Source organism: Chinchilla lanigera, unplaced genomic scaffold (assembly GCF_000276665.1).
Source record: "Chinchilla lanigera isolate Chin_1 unplaced genomic scaffold, ChiLan1.0 scaffold00094, whole genome shotgun sequence".
Lineage (NCBI taxonomy): Eukaryota > Metazoa > Chordata > Mammalia > Rodentia > Chinchillidae > Chinchilla > Chinchilla lanigera.
This window is the reverse complement of record NW_004955495.1, coordinates 5,846,316-5,853,450: the sequence shown is the minus strand read 5'-3', so window position 1 is coordinate 5,853,450 and position 7,135 is coordinate 5,846,316. Positions and strand designations below refer to the sequence as shown.

The 7,135-nt window shown below is 61.9% G+C and overlaps 1 protein-coding gene across 1 annotated transcript in view; it reads right to left on the bottom strand.

Moving 5' to 3' along the window:
• The window catches only part of Lingo3 (leucine rich repeat and Ig domain containing 3), a gene marked incomplete in the record, with an annotated part of 11,294 nt that extends 8,799 nt beyond the window's left edge, over positions 1-2,495 (bottom strand). Inside the window, 1 exon segment of the mRNA XM_013505232.1 lies at positions 2,368-2,495.
• Between the last annotated feature and the right edge of the window lie 4,640 nt (positions 2,496-7,135).

Genomic DNA, 7,135 nt, shown 5'->3' with positions numbered 1-7,135 from the left:
ATACTGAGACCCTGTTTCAAACAAAATAAAACCCCCCAAACAAAAACAGATCAAAGACAGAACCCATTAGCTCTTCAATTGGAACTTAAAATGTGGTTCTGTTTTGGGAGAACCTTTTTGTGTGTGTGGTGCTGGGATGGGACCCAGGGCCTTCACACTGGCCTGTGTTCCCAGCCCTTTTTTTGGTACCAGCAATTGAACTCAGGACCTTGCACTTGCCAGGCCGGTGCCACTGCCTCTGAGCTATATCCCCAGCCTCCTGCAACCCTTTTTTATTTTGAGACAGTCTCATTAAATCTCTAAATTGCCCAGGATGGGCTAGAACTTGCCATCCTCCTGCCTCGGCCTCCTAAGTGCTGGGATCACAGGTATGAGCCACCACGCCAGGCTCTTCACCGTGATTTTTATTTTTATTTATTTATTTTTCACTGTGATCTTTAAAGTAAAGGATTTTCAAAGCAGCCCCACAGAGTGTGGACAAGGCGGCGGTTCTCAGTACTGACAGGTCAGAAGTCGCCCAGTGGCAGTGAATGTGAGGCCAGCAGGAAGCCGCCGTCCTGACTTGCTGTGCTCTCGGTGACAACTGTACCCTCCCTGGCCCGTGGCTGTCAACCTGCGGGCACAAGAGTGCTCAGGGAGCCCTGCAGGCTGTGGCTCTATAATTACTCCTTGGGCGAGAGGACAGTTGATCCCTTGCGCCTGCCCGGCGGGGGCCACTCCAGCGGTGACCTAGTTCCTCAGCTCTAACCTGCCCCCGCTGGCCTGCCCTGTCATCTCCTCCACAGGGGGTTGGTGGGGACCAGGGACTGGCGGCTGGAGCATGGGTCCCCCGGGGGGAGGGGCTGCTTCCCACCCTCAGGCCTCCCTTGCTGTGTGGCTGGAGGGCGCTTGCCTGGCCTCTCTGGGCCTCTCGCTCCTGGGCATTTGTTGGTGGCTGTCTTGGGTGGAGAGCAGGGAGGGAGGTCACAGCAGGAAGCAGACTTCTCTGCCAGACCCTCTCACCCTCGGATGAGGGCAGAGCACCTCTCTGCACTGCTTTCCCACTAGAGCCCGGGACCTCATGAGGAGGGTTCAGGCGGCCAGGACCCCAGCTCCTGATTGGGTGGGGCCTGGATTCCAGTTTGCCTGGTTCTATTTTTATTTATTTATTTTTGGTACCAGGAATCAAACTCAGGACCTTGCACTTGCCAGGCAGGTGCTGTGCTACTGAGCTATATCCCTGGCCCTCTGTTTTTGTTTTTAAGGTCTCACTATGTAGTCCAGGCTGGCCTTAATTCACTAGGTAGCCCAAGTTGCCCCCCCACCCCAAATTCATAGAGATCCTCCTGCCTCAGCCTTCCAAGTGCTGGCATTACGTGTATACATCACCATACTCAGCTACTGGATTCCAGTCTGAACTGCTCTTCTGGTATAAGGACACTGTATCCACAAGACCTGAAACCAGGCAGAGTGGTTCATACTTGACAACCAAGCTGCACAGGAGGCTGAGGCAGGAGGATCACAAGTTCAAGCCTGGGCAACTTAGGGACTGATTGAGACCCTGTCTCAAAATAAAAAATAAAAAAAGGCTGGGGATGGAGCTCAGCGCCAAGGCCCTGGGTTCCAGCCCCACTTGAAGCCAAAGAGAAAATCAGGCACTTGCAGGTTGGGAAGCGCGGGCCAGGAGAGGGCGCTGCAGGGGCAAAGGCGGGGAGAACGGGTCCGCCGACGGGAAGCGCGGGCAGGGCCAGGTGGTCTCCTGTCTTCCGGGTCTCTGTCCCGCACCCGCTCCCGCGTGACCCGGTGGAAGGGACCCGCCTGCCGTCTCTCGCTCGGTCCCCCTTGGGCGCCTCCTGCTGGCCTCTCGAGACCTGACAGCATCTGTTCCCTGCCCTAGCTCGCCGCCAGCTCTCGGCCCTGTGCCCGACCTCTGAGCTCTTGACCTGGGGTCTCTGCGGTGTCCCCGCTGTCCCCCAGGATGGGCCACAGTGTCGCAACCTCAGCCCCAGAAACACTGAGCCATCCCCAGCCCCAGCCTCCCGTGCCTGTAGCCCCAGCCCATCTGTCACAGCCACCTCCAGCTGCGTCCCAGGCGCCACAGGGGCTGAGCAGAGTCCCTGGCCTCCCCCGCCTGCCTGCCCATGCCAGGAGCTCCGCCACTCGTGACAGCCACACATGTCCCCAGACACGGCCCCGTGTACCCTGAGGGGCAGAGCTGTCCTCAGGCGGCAGTCCCCGCTGGGGGGAGCACTGGCCCAGAGCCCGCATCGGGTCGATGCCCCGGATGAAGCAGGAGGAGTCCACCCCATACAGAGTGGGAGGCAGAGCCCAGAGAGGGCAAGCGCATGCCCAGAGCCACACAGCAGGCGGAGCAGTTGCAAATCCCACCTCACATCCTGCGGCCTGTGTTCCTTCCCTGGCTGCCCGGGACAGGACCCCCGTCTTCCAGGGGAGCCTGACTTGGTTGTTGTTGTTTTTCTCTGTTTAGACAGGGTCTTGCTGTCCAGTCCAGGCTGGACCCGAACTCACTATGTAGCCCAGGCTGGCAGCGATGCTCCTGCTTCAGCTTCTCCAGGGCTGGGATCGCAGGCCTGTGCCACCATGCCCTGCTCAGTGGGAACCTGGGCTTCTGCCTGCTCTGCCAAGCAGGAGCTGCTGCTGGCTAAGTGGGGGAGGCCTCCACGCAGAAGCTTTGGGATCAGCAAGCCCAGCATGGGCTGGCTCGGGTAACGGGGGGTGGAGGAGGGAGCTGGGACCGGCCTAGCACCCCTCTCCGGCTGCCGCAGCTGAACGGCCAGGACCGAGTCTTCTGGAATTCCAGTCCTGAGCTAAAGCCCCAAACCGCAGCCTGTGCAGCCAGTGCCCCGGCTACTCTGCTCTCCAGACAGGGAAACTGAGGCTCGGGCACGTGCACGCCTGGCGTTCCTCAGAACGGGACAACAGCAAGGAGCAAAGCCAAGATCCCGTCCTCACAGAACCTACGGTTGGCAAAAAAGCACACTGCTATGACTGCTAGGCAACAGGGGACAGCTGTGTCCCTGGGGAGTGTCACCCCCTTCCCCCGCACCCTGCCCAAGGAAACAAGGATGAGCCACCACGGAACAGGCGCAAAGCCAGAGCCGGGCGCGGTGGCCCAGGCCTGTCATTCCGGTACGCTGGGAGGCTGAGGCAGGAGGACTGCAAATTTGAGCCCAGCCTGGGCAACTTAGTGACGCAGTGGGACCCTGTCTCAAGATAAAAAATAAAAAGGGCTGAGGATGGAGCTCAGTGTGAAGGCCCTGGGTTCCATCCCCAGTATTGAAAAAATAAAATAAATAAAATAGCCCACCTCAGGGCTGGTAGCCATGAAGCTTCCTGTCTCCTTCCCTCCCAGGGCTGCTGTGTGTGTGAGCTCAGACCCTGCTCGGCTCCGGCCTCCAGTGTGTGCACTGCTGGGCCTTGGGGGTCCAGGAAAGGACAACCCGTGCTTCAAGGACACAGGCTCATTACCATGCAGGAGCGGCTGCCATGGAGGGGGCAGGGCAGCAGTGGCGTTGGCCACAGAGGGAGGCGGGTGCTGGGCCTGCACGGACCCTGGCACCCCCGACCGCACTGGTCCCGATGTCCCCCACCCCAGCGTGTGCCGCCCTGAGCAGGTGCGGGGTCACTGTGGCATTCCAGCCCTCTGCCCTGTGCCAAGTGCTCTGCTCAGAGCTGTTCCAGGGGTGTACCGGGGACAGGCTACCGCTAAGCTGCACCCCAGTGATGATTTTTTTTTTGTTTTTCTCCGGTACTGGGAATCGAACTCACGACCTTGCGCTTGCCAGGCAAGCGCTTTTTTTGCTGCTGAGCTAAATCCCCAGCCCCTATGATTTTTTTTTTTTTTTGAGATAAGCTCTTGCAATGTAGTTCAGGCTGACCTCAAACTCCTGGCGATCCTCTTGCCTCAGCCTCCTGGGTGCTTTTTAATTTTTTTGTGGTGCTGGGGATTGAACCCAGGGCTTTTGCACTGAGCTCCTGTCCCAGCCCTTTTTATTTTTTATTTTGAGACAGAGTCTTGCTAAGTCACACAGTTGCCCAGGCTGGGTTTTTTTAAAAATTTTTTATTTTTTTTTTTTCCGGTACTGGGAATTGAACTCACGACCTCACGCTTGCCAGGCAGGCGCTGTGCCACTGAGCTAAATCCCCAGCCCCCTCAGGCTGGGTTTAAACTTAGGAGCCTTCTATCTAAGCCTCCTAGAGTGCTAGGATGACAGGTCTGATCCTTCACACCAGTTCAAAAAGCATTCAGTGTGCGCCTGCTGTATACCTGGTGCCATTCTCACTGAACAAAACGCAAAAGCCCTGCCGCTGTCTACTGGAGCAGAAGCGGGGAGGCCCACTGTCACACAGAGGCCGGGCTGTGAGAGGGCAGTGAGCGGGGGGGAAAAGGAGCCTGGGCTGGCAGAATTGTGGCTCCCAAAGATGTCTGCATCCGAATGCTGAGAGCTGTGGCCCTGTCACGCACCACCTGCAGCTGGGCTAGGTACGGACCCTGAGGAGGGCCATCCTGACCATCGGGCGCAGTGGCTCCCACAGTGGGTGCGGAAGAGAGGGTGAAGATGCGGCACTGCCGGCTCTGCAGGTGGGGGAAGGGGCTACAAGCCAAGGGCTGCGGGCGCTTCTGGGAGCCGGGTTGGGGACTGGGTTCTCACGAGTGTCAGGAGGAGCAGCCCTGCCACCTGCGCCTGGACTCAGCCCCGGGAGTCCATGTTGGCCTCTGACCCCAGGGCCGTGAGATACAAATACGTGTGCTGCCGCCCTCCGAGTGTGGGTGACTTTCTGGAGCAGCCTGGGACTCTTGCTGGCCGCCACCACTTGGGAACGGGACGGGGGCAGAGGCATCTGTGTCTCTGCGGGGCGGAGGAAGGCACATCCCTGTGGGGCCTGGAGCCTGACATCTACATCCGGCCCAGGCCACAAGCCTCCCAAACCTGTCCTCCATGGGGTCTGGGCTCCAAGCCCCCTCCCATCCATTTCAGCCCCTGCTCCCCAAGGTTCCCCGGACGCATCCCCCTTCCTGTCCCTTGTCAGGCCAGGGGGTGCTGCCACCCAGCCCATCACCCAAGGAGGAGAGGCTGAAGCCATGGTGGTGGAGGACACAGATACTGGCTGTCCTTCTGTCCCCAGGCCCACGGTGACCCCAGCCTCCGCCCCTGCCACACTCAGCCCCAGCTCAGCGTCTGAGGCGGTGCGGAACACAGGGGCCAGCCTCCCACAGCACCGCCTTTCTGGGGCACACTTTTGGGGACACACTGTTGCTCTCAGAGGCCCACTTTTGGGGACGCACTGCTGCCCCCCAGGACTGGCGCGTCCTCTGCCCTAGATCTAGGCCCTCCTGGGGTTTTCAGCCATGACAATTCATTAAGCCCTAATTAGTCTCCATCTGCTATTACTCCCTGTCAGCCCTTTGGGGGGCGGGGGCCTCCCGACCCACTTTTTCCTGGCAGCCGGTGCGCAGGGGCTGCCGTTCACCTTCGGGGGGCCCTAGGCTGGGGAGCACTTTTTCAGAGCCTCCTGTGTACTGCAGCCGCTCACCCACCGGGGCCAGGGACGGACAGTGAAATTCACCGTGGAGAAAAGGACGCCGAGGGGCTGAGCGGACCCCAGCTCGCTCAGGGTTCCTCCGCTGCGCAGAATCAGCGCAGATCCCGCATCTGACGCCTGCTCCTTTCCACAGAGTCCCAGCGCCCCGCTCCCCCCGGGCCCACGAGCGCCATGTGGGGTGGTAGGCGGCTTGCTGGGGCCCACCCGAGACGAGCCTGGCTCCCGCCGTCCTCGGAGAGGTGCTCTGGCGGGTGGGGAGGCGGTGACTCAGGGGTGCCGGGGGTGACGGTGCTGTGGGAAGGCACATCCAACCTCAGCCCAGATCCGCTTTCCGTTCCCACTCCGCCGGGTGCCTTGGGGTGCGGGGCCTGATCCGGGGGTGCACAGCAGTGCCTACCCGCATCGTGCAGATGAGAACCCCAGAGCCCGCATGCGTGAGCGTATGAGCGTCTGCGGCGAGGGCTGTGCCGGGCTTGGTGACCGGTCTCGCCCCATCCTCGGTTCAGACGGGGGCGGCTGCCCCACAGCCCCAGGGGGGACAGGAAGTGGACAGGCAGCCGGGGGGGCTGGGTCCAGCCCTCCTGAGCCTGGGTGTCCCCACCCGGTTACCCCACACATACGGGTCCTTGGAGGAGCTGGGTGAGCAACGCAGGGACCCCTTGGGGTCTCCGGTGGCTCTTGCTTTGGCTCAGAGGGGGACCCCATTACCCTAGTCCCGAGAGCCCCAACTTTGAGAACCCGTTTCCAACCTGCAGCATCGCCGCGCGTCACCCCCAAGCTGGCTGCTTGCTTCTCCGAGCAGCGGTCTTGCTGCTCCCTCGGCTCCGCTGTCCCCAGAAGTCCTCCCACCAGGCCCTGGACGGCTCTCCTGTTAGGGTCACCGCACCAGACCCCCACCCGAACAGCTGGGCTCACTGGGGGCTACGGGTTAAACATGCAGGCTCCAGGGCCCTGTCCCCCAAAATTCCCATTCCTCGGGATTTGGCGGGGAAGCTGCACCTCAGCGCCCCGGGCCGAGTATGGACACCCGCTTGTGAGGGGTCTGTGGGCACCGAAGGACCTGAATTTCCTTGTGCCCAAATGAGGCAGAAGGTGCTGCCCCCCCAACTTGTTGAATGGGGCTCGCAGCCCCCCAGCCCCAACCAGACCCAGAGGCCCCGGGGTACCCAGGCCCGGCGTCGGAGATGGACAGAGCCCCCCGCGCTCCGACACAGGCCCGCAGAGCAGGGCTGAGCCCCGCACCCCGAATCCCCGCTCCAGCTCGGTAGGCTGTAGGCTCCGGCGCCGCCGACGCCGCCGATCGGTGCGGACTCCAGACGCCAGACACCCCGCTTGCCTTTCTGCCGGGCGCCCCCAGAGCGGTGGGCGCCGGGCGGTGCGGGCTGAGGGCTCCTTCCCACGCCGGGGTCCTGCGTCCCAGCCAGCGTCCCCACGGACAGGGGCGCGTCTTCCCCCGGGGCCCCGCAGCCTCGGGGGGCGCCCGCCCGGCTCCCTGCTCCTCCGCGTCCTCCCCAGGAGGGGCGCGGGGACCCTGCGCGGGGATGGGTCCCCGAAGTTTCCGGGGGAGCGCCGGGGGCCTGCGGAGAGGGCT